Genomic DNA, 13,219 nt, shown 5'->3' with positions numbered 1-13,219 from the left:
CCAGAGTACCACTCACCGCTGGTGGCCCCCCAATTCTGGTAGTGCTGCTCCACTACAGGCTCGAAGTGAACATTCTGTTTGGGGGGGGGGGAGACGGGTGGGGGGGGAAATGCATGGAGAGATGCACGCTTGGAATAACACGGAGAGATGGAGAGAGCGACACATCGTGATTAAGTTGGCCCCAGCTCTAAGCAACTGAACCAGCGCAAGACTCATCTTTTGACAGGCACGATGGGTGATGGTCGAGGAGGAGGAGGGGCAGGAGGAGGGAACGAGAGGATGACCACCGTGGAGACTGAGCCACGAGATCTCTGCTCCTGTGCAGCAGCCCAGATGGAGGGATGGCGACAACGGCCTTCATCCAGCGGTGGATAAATCATGGCTGATGCTAATGGGGGTGTTTGATGTCCATTGATTGTAGTTGTAGACGCTACTGGGTGGTTGGGATAATTTGCTAATTTTACCAACAACTGTTGCCACTCCATAAACTCTTCCACTGGCACAGTAAATTACTCCTCTTGGCAATCTCCACCGCTGCCATTATGGCTGATGACTTGACTCTAATGAAATAGCCTGATCATAAGGATATTGTGTCACATTGCGGCTCCCACATGGTTCTAAATCTAAAGATTATGGTTCTATCATTGTGTGAATCATGATTTAAAGCTTTCGTGACTGCAGGGATTCATATTCTTGGTTCTTTCGGTAAAGTCACGTAGAAGGGAAACAATAAAATAATAAAAAAATATAAAACAATAAAATTATCACGACGTTTCGACTGCAACACAAGCAATCATCATCAGGTGTGAAAAACCAACAATAAATTTTGAAAAAAGTGGCGGTTATTTTTTAACGATAGCACCACGGATAACGATTTGACAGTTTGTTCAGATGGACGAGTGCATCTATGTTCGGAAAAGAGGAGGGGGAGACGAAAAATAATGGATGCGGTCTGAAAGCCACCTTAAGCGTGATCAATCAATTAAGACCCGAAATGGTTTATCAAATCCTTCCAATGATTGCTAAGCCAGAATCCATCTTCTCGGTTGAAATTGTCTCAGTGTTTGTATATGTGGATAGCCTCATGAACGAATCTCTCATGGTAGCCAGATGGCTTGCAAATAACCTCTGTCTTGAAGAAGTCAATGTCATGTGAGCCTACTGAATTATAACAGTGATCTGCCACGGCCGAGGTGTTGGTCCTACCGTGATCTGGTTCCGTCTGTAAAAGATGTGATTCCGGACATACAGTACCCTGGCGTCTACAAACTAAGTTGCCTCTGTGGTCGTAGTTACATTGGAGAAACCAAACGACACGTCTCGGACCGCATTCGTGAACGCAAAGCAGAGCAGAATTATTACACGAAGATTCCTAATGCACTTGGCTCTAGACTTAATCAGGAGGGTCCTTATTATATTTATCCAATTCATTATTGAACTTTGATATTGCGTTGGCAGTGGGTGCACAAGCACATTGAACAATCGATGACTGCGCTAAAGAGGAAAAATAAGATATCAATTAGGTGATGCTTCTAGCAATGCCCCTTCTACATTGCGGAGAAATAAGTTTATTAAATAATAAAATAATAAATTGATAAAATAAAATAACACAATAATATTCTCACGACGTTTCGGCCACAACACAAGCGGCCTTCATCAGGTGAAGGGGGGCGAGACTGTCTGGTAGGACAGCGCTGGAGTGAAAGAGCCACGTTCAGATACGGCCTTTAAGCTGTGTGAGAGGAACAAAGCGCCTTAGAGTGTTATTTTATTTCATCAATTTGTCATTTTATTATCATTCTACGTGACTTTACCGAAAGAACCAAAGAAGATAAATCATTGCAGTCACGAAAGCTTTAAATCGAAATTTATTAAATAAGTTTATTATTTCTGCGGGAGGCAGAAAAAAACGACTTCCCCCAGAGATTTTACGCAAATAGATCTGAAACCTGCTTGCTGTACTGCAAATCATTTGTATAGGCCACCTCGTAGCCCTTTGGGTAGGGGTCTTGCACAAGATGATCTATGCACGGTTCGCTCAAGTGCCTCCAAAGAGCTGGCTTGCAGGTGCCTGCCAACCATGTCCAGCTAACATTGGTCCAGTCAATATGTCTACAATTGTCCAACGCCAATCGAAAGTTATCGCGGTTGAACTTTCTCTTGATTAACACTTTCCAACGAACTTTGAGAGCACTCATGATTGGCTCCGTCTGTCTGTAACGCAGGGGCACGATAACGTCCGTACAAATGATCCAACGTGAACAAAACTAGAGTGGAATGTGCGTTCCTATCAGAGACTTACCGTGTAGAACACCGGCCAATTGAACAGAGGAATTCCCAGTAGCTACAAGACCCAAACCAGCAATAAAAGAAGCCGACTGGGCGGCCCGGCCCTGCCAGACGAGGCGCGCCCTGCTTCCTAAGCACCTGCCAAGTTCTACCATTATTCTCACGAATTAATTGCTTACGAGGACAACCGCATAATGACAGACATTGCAGAGTGCATGCGTATGCACGATTTTTCTTCCTTGTTTTTTCCCTCCATCCTCTTCTTTATGCTCCACCTCCTGGCAATCTTCCACCGTCCCTTCGCCCTGGCCTCAGCACGTCCTGTTGCTTGCCCACCACCCATCCATCTCTCGGCATTCCACTGTCAACGATTGAATGACTCAAGGAACATTTTTGACATCCCTCAGATAGATGTGCTTCATCAACGTGGAATTCGATGTGGAAAATGCATTCATCCCAGTGGTCGCAAGCCTTGTAGCTCCATATTCGCGTTGATCGATGGCCGAGGGTCAGCTCAGGGCCACTGTGCCTGCCGCAGAACTTGCACTTGCACGATTCTCTTCCTCTGGTTTTGCTTTACCACCAGATTAATTCATATTTCAACAAAATTTGTATCATATGTGTATCGGTGGTGCCATTAGCCATGATAAAAAAACCACATACCTTCAGTTATATTTTTCCACCACCTATTCCAAATTTTTTATAAGTTACTTCGAAATGTAATGACAGTTTATATGACACAAACTAAATGTAAATGTGCAGCACAGGTCTTAGAAGAGGTTTGGAATACCCAAACGTTGCCCCACCACATGCAACCTAGGGAATGACGAACCGTGGTGTATCCGTTTATTTGCCAGGGTATTTAGGAAACGGGGCAGCATCCAATATATATGCAAATACATTTGTTAAAATAGATTTTTTTTCCAGGACAATAACAATAGAGCTTATAATTGATTTAGAGTTTTGGGGGTGAAAAGTAAATTACTTGTGTGCATTCATTAAAGTGCAAGGTTTCATTTTTTTTAAGTATTGCATTTTAAAAAAAACGACACATCCAGACGTTATCATAATAAACTGCTGTAATATATTTCATATTGCCGCAGTTACTACTCTCTGCTTCGTCGTCACCAATGGAGCGTTTCAAATTCCAACTGAATTAAACAAGCTGTGCCTCGTGGGTCGTGTCTGCCCCCACCCTCCCCGTGCTCCCGGGCACGAGGCGGAGAAGACATCCATCTCAGGGTGCAGATGGCATCTGTGACTTCGCAACACAACTCCAGGCCCGGGACGTGGGCATGTACAGTGAGTATTTGATCCCCTGCTGATTTTGTACGTTTGCCCACTGACAAAGAAATGATCAGTCTATAATTTAAATGGTAGGTTTATTTGAACAGTGAGAGACAGAATAACAACAACAAAATCCAGAAAAACGCATGTCAAAAATGTTATAAATTGATTTGCATTTTAGTGAGGGAAATAAGTATTTGACCCCCTCTAACAGAAAGATTTCTGGCTCCCAGGTGTCTTTTATACAGGTAACGAGCTGAGATTAGGAGCACTCTTAAAGGGAGTGCTCCTAATCTCAGCTTGTTACCTGTATAAAAGACACCTGTCCACAGAAGCAATCAACCAATCAGATTCCAAACTCTCCACCATGGCCAAGACCAAAGAGCTCTCTAAGGATGTCAGGGACAAGATTGTAGACCTACACAAGGCTGGAATGGGCTACAAGACCATTGCCAAGCAGCTTGGTGAGAAGGTGACAACAGTTGGTGCGATTATTCGCAAATGGAAGAAACACAAAAGAACTGTAAATCTCCCTCGGCCTGGGGCTCCATGCAAGTTCTCACCTCGTGGAGTTGCAATGATCATTAGAACGGTGAGGAATCAGCCCAGAACTACACGGGAGGATCTTGTCAATGATCTCAAGGCAGCTGGGACCATAGTCACCAAGAAAACAATTGGTAACACACTACGCCGTGAAGGACTGAAATCCTGCAGCGCCCGCAAGGTCCCCCTGCTCAAGAAAGCACATATACATGCCCGTCTGAAGTTTGCCAATGAACATCTGAAGGATTCAGAGGACAACTGGGTGAAAGTGCTGTGGTCAAATGAGATCAAAATGGAGCTCTTTGGCATGAACTCAACTCGCCGTGTTTGGAGGAGGAATGCTGCCTATGACCCCAAGAACACCATCCCCACCGTCAAACATGGAGGTGGAAACATTATGCTTTGGGGGTGTTTTTCTGCTAAGGGGACAGAACAACTTCACCACATCAAAGGAACGATGGACGGGCCCATGTACCGTCAAATCTTGGGTGAGAACCTCCTTCCCTCAGCCAGGGCATTGAAAATGGGTCGTGGATGGGTATTCCAGCATGACAATGACCCAAAACACACGGCCAAGGCAACAAAGGAGTGGCTCAAGAAGAAGCACATTAAGGTCCTGGAGTGGCCTAGCCAGTCTCCAGACCTTAATCCCATAGAAAATCTGTGGAGAGAGCTGAAGGTTCCAGTTGTCAAACGTCAGCCTCGAAACCTTAATGACTTGGAGAAGATCTGCAAAGAGGAGTGGGACAAAATCCCTCCTGAGATGTGTGCAAACCTGGTGGCCAACTACAAGAAACGTCTGACCTCTTTGATTGACAACAAGGGTTTTTCCACCAAGTACTAAGTCATGTTTTTCAGAGGGGTCAAATACTTATTTCCCTCATTAAAATGCAAATCAATTGATAACATTTTTGACATGCGTTTTTCTGTTTTTTGTTGTTATTCTGTCTCTCACCGTTCAAATAAACCTACCATTAAAATTATAGACTGGTCATTTCTTTGTCAGTGGCCAAACGTAAAAAAATCAGCAGGAGATCAAATTCTTCTTCCCCTCACTGTAGTAATTTATTGCGCTCCGCAAACAAAGCAATGGTGGCAGCGCGTACTTCCAAACTGCCTCCCTCCTACACCGTTCAATAATTTCTGGAAACTCGACCGCTCTTCCATTTTTATTTTGCCCCTCCCCAAACACCCGGTCAATATTTCACTTTGCGCTAACACGCAGCCATAAATTGAAAGCTCAGAACCGCCATTGGTCAGCACTCGAAAGGATAGACTTCTGATAATGGATTCTCGGACGATGGGAAACAACACGAGTCGTGTGATGAATCCCTCTACCTAGGACTCACTGCCACAGAATTATGTGCCATGAAGAAGGGCCATTGCCCGAAACATCGCCTCATTGTATATTTATTCCTATGAAGGCCACGGTGGTATTGATGAATGTAGTGCGCTTTCGTCGCAGTATTTAGTCTTCACCACGCCTCATCCCGTAACGACCACCGATGAAGCCGACCAAGCAATTATTGTTTGTTTAAACATCATGTTGAGTTAAAGCTACACGGCGCTAAAACAGTTGTTTGAGTCAGCCAAATGACTACATTGGTGCTGCAGCGACACCGTTGAAAAAAAAACCCCACCACTTCTGTTGTCGTGCGTGCGCCTGTGACCCAATGGCTTGGAATGCGGCCGGTCGCATCAGATGTGGGAAGCTGAGCAAGCCTCGAGCCTGGGTGGTGCCTGGGCGGGTGACGACCGCGCATCAACTCGGTGGAGTGGGCATCGTGGTCAACAGGAGGGCAGCGCAGAAAATATCACCCCCCCTAAAGTATCACCAACCCACACTGACAGGTGTGGTGAAGTATGGTCAAATAATCCCCACGACCCGCATGGCATGGGAAGGCCCTCATCCAGCAGTGGATTTACGGGCAAGCTGTAGATGTGGTTTGTAATTGATTAATCTGGCCGCCAATTGCGAACAGAGCAGGTATCTGGCCTCCAAAATCGAATCTACTTTACAGTGATAGAGCGCCTTGGCTCATTGACAGCGATTGATGATGACTACGACGATGATGCCATCAGACTACGATACCGTGACCTTGGTGTAACTATGTAACACACAGCCGTAGTACAGTATATGTATGTTTCACTTGAACTTGCGTCATTAAAGTCCGTCTTGATGGTTGTAACAGGACCTCTGGGCCAGGTGACGCTCAGTGCGAACGGGTCGCAAGTTCCAGTTCCTGGTTGGGGGTTCACTCAGCCCATCATCCATCCAGGGTCGGTAAATAAAGTACTACTTTGTGAGACGTTAGCCGTGATTGTCCTAGGGATTGTGGCGATGCTGCAGTGACAGTGGTGCAAAATCGCAATTAATAATAAACACAAAACCTCAACACTCTGCCTGAACATGGAAAATATGTAATCGACAACTTTTTGGGCTAATGGCGCTTCTTCGTAGTGTATCGATTTTTTGTGAATGTGCTATAAAGAAGGGCTATTGCCTGAAACGTCACCTGTTATATATTTAATTTTAAGGCAACACTTATTGATGAATCTGTTGAGTCATAGGAATGTGGAATTTCCACCACTGGCTTCGATCTCTCAACAGGAGATGAGCACCGCCTCCATGCTCTCTTGAGCAAGAAGTAACTCTTACTTGAGTGTTAGTAGGATGCTTGTTATATTTTAATTGTCTTCGTGTTATGTTTTTGTTCGAGTATTTTGTTGCCATTGTTATAATCTGGTAGTTGTTGTCGTGGTCGAGTTAAAATAATGATCGCTTTGGTTTAAATGCAAGAGTTGCAATTATTGATCTTATTTCTTTATTGTAACTTTTAGTTATACATTTGATATACTGTAGTTAGAATGTAGTATACTGTTATTGCGTTAGTCGTTAACAAAATGAGAAATCAACTTCTTTGGTTCTTTCGGTAAAGTCACGTAGCATGAGAATAAAATAATAAATTAATAAAATAAAATAACACAATAAAATTCTCACGACGTTTCGGCCACAACACAAGTGGCCTTCTTCAGGTGAAAGGAACAGACCTGTCGGGACGACAGAGCTTCAAAGCTCTGAGAATATTATTGTGTTATTTTATTTTATTAATGTATTATTTTATTCTCATTCCACGTGACTTTACCGAAAGAACCAAAGAAGATGAATCCTTGCAGTCACGAAAGCTTTAAATCGAAATGAGAAATCAAGTGATGAATTTTAGCGATATGTTGTTGTATAGTTTGTGTAAATTTTCCTGTCGCTTTTGCTAATTTACTTGTAGTGTTATTGTATTATGAGCGCCATGCAGAGTATTATTTGTAGTGTTATTGTATTCTGAGCGCCATGCAGAGTATTACTTGAATTTATATATTCATGTATGTAATGTTAATTGGGTGGTCAATTTTATTCGATTGATTTAAGTAATAACTGAAAGACTAACGATTTCAGTGGCTAACAGTTGCGCCGCTATTGGGAGGTTTAAATTATACAGAATTTGGGCATTTTGGCAAAAAAATTGTATTTACCACTGCACTATCGAGTCAACAAGTCGCGTGGCAAGGGAAGGGTCCTTGTGGAAATCAAATTTGTCAGCAGGGATTCACGTCATGTCAGAGAATGACCCCACCAGATGAAGCCACAGAACTTCAACAATAACTCTCACCGCACCCTCGGCAGGACGCCTTGTGGCTTTGCGATTTTGCAGCGCTGTCTAAAATAGGGTAAAGGTGCCGCCTCTCACGTCACTGCTGGGAGGAATCGGGCCACCGCTGGAGGTCGCTGAGGGCAGTGTTCTTTATTGCAAGGCCCAAGGGCCGCTGGCGGCGCCTGGTGGCCTTTAGTGCGGCCCCAAACGTGTGCACCCCCCCCCCCCCCCCCGCGGATAATACGTAGCATGTGGAAACACCCCTTGCAGGCGGTGTGGCGGCCCTCACACTGGTGATGTCTTATCGGCGAAAGTCCCCCCCCCCCTTGAAAATAATGAGTGAATAACGCAGCTCTAGGGAGCTCTCGAGAGCTCCTCCAGTGTGGTTTGTTTAAGGCTGTAAAATAATCATAAGCCAAATAATCCAACCTTAGAAAGAGAGAACGGACGAGAATAGCATTGAACAATTTTGCTAAATTGTATACAGCTGTGTGACTGTCTACCCACCGCACACAACTTTACATGCCTCTCCGCTGCAAAATCATTTCTTTCTCCGACATGGATTGCGAGTGTGTTTCTTTGAAGCCAAAATGAAGATGCAACCTTTTCCCGAATATATAGCACTTATCAATAATACATGGCATGTTTCCGTTAAAACAGTGTGCAATCAAAGCCGTTTCAATATTCTCTGTTGTGCAAAATTGCATGGCCTTATTGAATATTCCACGGTATCCATATTTAGCAATTAGGAGCACCTGCACATGATCCTAAAATCCTGTCATTAATAAAGGGAAATAAATTATCCCTTGCGACATTATAATCATCCCATCACTGCAATCAGAACGGATTGTACTAATTCTTACCTTTAATTATTTTTTTGCCAATTTTCCAATGCAATTTGCCAATTCATCCCCGCGACTGTCAGCAGGTTTTGTTCCTTTCTAGCTTCCTTATTGCCGTAAACGGCTCTCAGAAGTGGAACTGAGCCACGGTCATGCATTTCTCATCCGTGCAGTTACATTCTCGATGGAAATTAATAGCGGCTTATATTCCATAATCTTCCCATTAACAGCAGACAACTGTCAGCAGCAATAATAAAATGAGCCTTATTATTCAGGTGGCCCCTATTCATTGCATCTCAAATCCTTTCAACTGCTTCTCTAAAAGTTTGCCGTGATAAGCAAGCAGAGTTTTTAGTGATAGGAAGCCGGTTTATTTTGGCTGTTGCCCAGCAACACATATGTACACACACACACACGGGGTGACTAATGTTAATTAATACATAACCTGCGAGCAATCAGTAAATCATGCCGCATTACTTTATGGCTCCTTTAAGGGCACGGTGGGAATATTATTAATTTTCAATATGACAATTTCATGGCTTGTGAATTGCCACTCAAGGAGTCGACACCTGGATTTAGCAGCTGCCAAGTCAAGGTGCCATTGAGGGCCCCTTGTGTCAATGACAATTTGTTACTCACCTACTATGGCCCCCCCCCTCTCCTTCGCAGTTTGCACGATAATTAAAGCCCCCTCAGGAAATGACACCTCGAGCCGTTAACTTGAAGCTGGAGCGATATCGCGGCTTGCGAGAGAATCAGCTGGCACGAGTCACCGGCGGCCACAGCCTCCCTTACGATGTTTACACTTCCTCGCAAGGGCCCTCTGTCCAGTGACCATCTGTTGTGGACGTAAGTAACGATGGCTTAATTAGCGAACGTTTGCCAGTTACTGCAGCAGACACATGCGACAAGGGGTTGTCTAATTATTTTAGGGAGTTTTTTTGCACCTAATTTTTTTTATTTTGATGCGGCAGTATTTTTTTCTACTTTATTTCAATGGGTTTTTTTTCTGGGAGTTGGGGGAATTCCAAATGATATTTTTAATGCTGCGAATAAACATTGGACAATAAATGTAGACTATTTAAAATGCATTGTTCCTCTTAATGACAATCGTATCCGAATAAAAAATATATTTCGTATATATTTAAAAAGCATTTAATTGAATGTTTATATCACACTTCATATTAACGAGAAAACACGTGACACTATTCAGCGCAAAGGGGTTAAATGACAAACGTTAACTGATTAATAATTTTGCCATTATTTCAAAGGTTAGAAAACATGTTTTATCGTAGCACAAACTGGAGATATAATTCAAGGTGCCAGTCTCAAATGTACTCTTTCTCAGATGACCTTTCCACCAAAACATATTAGAGAATCCAAAGCAATTTCACATTAAGATATCCAAAACACTCTTTTTATCCCCCAAAGGAAAGTAAATGTGGAAAACGTGCACTTTATATTAGCATGCGGATCCTGCTCACTTAATTCAGTGTGCTGCTGGTAATAATTCAAGTATATTAAGACCGGAGGGAACAATTGTATACCAGGGGGAGATACCAGCCAAATGATACAGATGACAATGTTTAGATTATGCGTTTTAGCTGTGAACACGTACATTTTTGTTCAATCGTAATTTGCTGCTCAAATTAACAATGAGGCAGTGCTCAGCTCCTGTTTACAGCCCTGAGCCAGTGATCGGAATTCCACATTCCTATGGTGGGGGCGAGTCTATCCATAGGGCAACCGCTGTTGACTTCCCTACAAAGTGATACCTATTTTATCAATCGCATAGATATGATGGGTGGAGTCAATCCCCAACCGAGATTGTAACGAGAAACCTTCTGATTGTAATCTGCACCAGACTGGGTTTAGATCGTGATTACGAATTTTTATTTTTGTATTGTCACTACCGTCATACTGAGTTCTTATTGGATTTTGGCAACACGCATTCACAAACGTTTAAATTTAGCTCATAACCGTAGGCACGCTTTTAGAATACAAAGTTGGGGCAAGCAGTACAGGATATCAGTGGCCACAGCCACAATTAAGTGCAGGTTTAGTTGATCCCATTGTACACACGAGACACGTAACAAGGCATTGATTGAAATTGATTCTTACACGCATGATATACGAGTAGGATCATACATGTTTGATGCTGTTATTTACGAGTGAAACGAATTACGTGCCAACGCCAAGGAACGGAACCACATCGGAGATAACGGCCATCTAGGAGATGGAGCGATTAAATCAGTTGATGTGCGGGTGTCGGGTGAATCGTCACATCGTGGGGTTCATGAGAGGTGGTGGTGGCATCTTGGGGCCGCCTTTATCCAGCAGTGGATTGATCATGGCTGATTATGATGGTGATGTTTGCACTTGATAAAGATGACGTCTGAACAATATGCTTTTGTTACATTTGGGTTAATGAAGCAGATGGAATGCTACAAGTAAAAGATGGAGCAACAATACAAATGAGCAAGTAAAAACCGAGACAAAAACGAATCAAATCGCGACGTGAAGGATGACTCAAAGTCGTGAAAATCTTCTAACACTCCTGGATGGGGGAACCATTACTGTCATCGCACACTACATTCAGCTGTTGATGTTACTGATGAAGGCTTCCAGGGTTGAATCCACACTCTCTGGGATTTGTTTTTATCACGGTTGCTGAGACACGTGGCTCAAAACATCGAGCGGCCAGCAACAAGCGGCGCCCTTGTAAGCCTAATAAGGAAGAGTTAATGTCTATTGAATTGAGCAAGGCTATGATAACCTTGTTAAAAGAGGCGACACGGTGGGAGTGAATTCATAACGTAGGCAGTGCGAGCAGAGAAGCAGTGGCATGAGATTCGTTACCTGCAGTACCAAGTCAGTTTAGTCGACCAAATCCGTAACGTGGGAGGAGGAATCAATGAGCAATGATCATGCGAACAGTCACCACGGCAGTCGTGGGTTGTGCGTCCATCTCACCATGCGGGCATTTGTAATTTCAAGCCTCCAGGTGAATCCATGAATTCACACGTGCAGAGAAATGCAGCGCAGGTGGATTAAACGTAGCCTGCGGTCTCGATGTATGAATGTATAAAGAGCAACGTCAAACCAACCACAGGTTTTCTCCTTGCTGTCCATGTAAATGCGCCATCTGTTGTGGTGTGGGAGAGATTGGTCACTCGGCATGGACGCAGCCACTGTGGATGTTGTGGGTTTTCCAGATACCCCCAAACACGTTTGGATATGGCTAAGAGATGCACACAAAAATGTAGACAAATAAGATCGTGGCCAATAGTTGTGTAGTTTTAATAAAACTAGTATGTATGTTGAACTTCTTTCACTCCGTACGTAGCCAACCATGTCCATCAGAGATGTAGTGCAGTAGAACGCCTCTTATCCATAATGACGTTGTGTGTGTGTGTGCGAGTACTATCTAAACTAAACTATTTGGTATTTTACCGGGTAAGGCCCACTGAGCTATATGGCTCTTTTTCAGAAGCAAATGATAGCCCAACGAAGTTCACTTAAAAAGCTCTATTATGGAAGTGCCTTATGTGACTAATGTATAGCAGCCACATACTGTAAAGGCATGTTGATTCTAAATGTGGAGCAAAAAACCAGGAGGACCCGGAGAAAAATCCACACGACCACAGGGAGAGAGACACCAAATATGCAGCAGCAGCAGCAGTCGTCAGGGTCGGGATCGAAACCACGACCTCCCGTGTACCGAGTGAGGTAGTAAACATCTCTCACGGGCGTTGCAGTGGTGTTTTTCATCAATGCTGCATGAAGGGGAACAAATGAGCAGGTGAAAGAATCAACTCGTAAAAAAAAAGTGTGACTTTGTCCAACAGAAACCTGCAGAGGATTTACAATTCTTTGGCAAGTTCCTCACTTCCTTGTAAAGAATTGCCTGCGGAGTAGAATATTTGAGCTTTATTAAATCAAGAAACCATGTCATAGAAATACAATAAAGAAAAATATTTATATAAGTATAAATGCTTATATATTCTTGGTTCTTTCGGTAAAGTCACGTGACTTTACCGAAAAAAGCAAGAATATGAATCCCTGCAGTCACGAAAGCTTTAAATATAAATACTTAATTCACGTTTTTTTTTTCAAAGTGAGCTTGACATTTGTGTAGCACAGCAATAACTCTTCTGTGGCAATGGTTTGTTTAAGGGCATGTTTCCATTTATGTTTGGTTATTTGCATTGACAAACATTTTTAATAAATAACACTAATTATAAAGAAGAGTTGGGGGAGGGGGGGTGGAGAGAGGAACACTTTGCATGTTAGTTGGGCTGCTGTTAAAATCTGCATTCTTCAGAAACACAAAAACCACAATATAAATCGAATCAAAGTGCGCACAGCACAGCGGTGTGAGGTAAAAACGCATTTCTGGGAGATACAAAACGATCGTAACCATTTCCACCCCGTTATTTTTATTTCCTCAAGTTTTTTTTGTACGGCGTTTTTTTTTCTTCTTTTTTTGCGAAAGTCATATTCATCAGCATTACTTCCGACAGTAAGCAGAAACGTTTGCACATATAAAATTTGTCACGTACAACATGTAAACAGCAATTCACGAAACTGTTCCGTCTTAGACAGGGCCAT

This window comes from Petromyzon marinus, chromosome 33 (genome assembly GCF_048934315.1).
Source record: "Petromyzon marinus isolate PM22_M1 ecotype Great Lakes invasive population chromosome 33, UKy_Petmar_22M1.pri1.0, whole genome shotgun sequence".
In the NCBI taxonomy this organism is placed as follows: Eukaryota; Metazoa; Chordata; class Hyperoartia; order Petromyzontiformes; family Petromyzontidae; genus Petromyzon; species Petromyzon marinus.
Note: the sequence above shows the minus strand (reverse complement) of the source record.